Source organism: Eumetopias jubatus, unplaced genomic scaffold, assembly GCF_037043125.1.
Source record: "Eumetopias jubatus isolate StellerSeaLion01/CBP00866 unplaced genomic scaffold, mEumJub1_p1.0 scaffold_10, whole genome shotgun sequence".
Taxonomy (NCBI): Eukaryota; Metazoa; Chordata; class Mammalia; order Carnivora; family Otariidae; genus Eumetopias; species Eumetopias jubatus.
This window is the reverse complement of record NW_028274816.1, coordinates 49,175,986-49,176,944: the sequence shown is the minus strand read 5'-3', so window position 1 is coordinate 49,176,944 and position 959 is coordinate 49,175,986.

Here is a 959-nt window from a genome sequence, read left to right as displayed (position 1 = left end):
GGAAGTCATGTTCTAAATGTGATAGAAATTTTTATACAAAGATTATAGAAAATACTTTATAAAACAAACATGGTTACTCTGGCTTATGAAAGTTTAAAAATATGTTAATGGAATGACAACAGCATACAAAATATATGTGAAGAGAATTGGTATATTCTGGTATATTCCACGGTGAGCCACATAATAAGCATTATATTTTGGAAATGTAAATGTGAATTTAATGTAAATTGTGAATATCAAGCATATGTGTCACATAGTATGTAGAATGCCATTCACCAACTTTTCCACTCTAAATATCACCATTGTCTTTTAGTGTCTTTTAACAATATAAAAAATAATGATAATAACATTTGTTAATGTTAAAAAGGCAAAGTTAAGGAATAGTTTCACAACCTGATATCGGATGAACAAAGTACTATAAATTTGATTACTCAGCACAGCCATTATTTGACAAAAAGTAGTGTGGCCCTGGTATATTTTGCACCTCTTCTGTTTTCTTAGTCTTGCTTAACATGCCTTGCAGCAAATTAGTAGGAAAGACACTGTTTATATGAGTCTTATAATTCAGAAATGCTTCATGCAGAGACCAAAGAAGGAAAATTTTTCTGTTTTTATTTTTTCTTTTTGCAAATTAATTCAGCAACATCCACTTTTCTTCCCTATCAATTTCCCTGTGAATGTCCTGGGCACTAAAACCCAAGTTGTTTCATCATTTCAATCTTTGAAAAAAGTCTACTTCCCTGAGCTGCCATGTCATCCAAATAAAACAAATGGCCATATTGTTCAAGACTTGCCTCCCTATAAGAATGCCTGATCCAGAATGAGAAAGGAAGCAATCACATGAGCACTGGGTGTTGTGTTTAAGTGATGAATCACTAAATTCTACACCTGAAACTAATATTACACTGTATGTTAACTGGAATTTAAATAAAAACTTGGGAAAAAAAGAAACATAATCA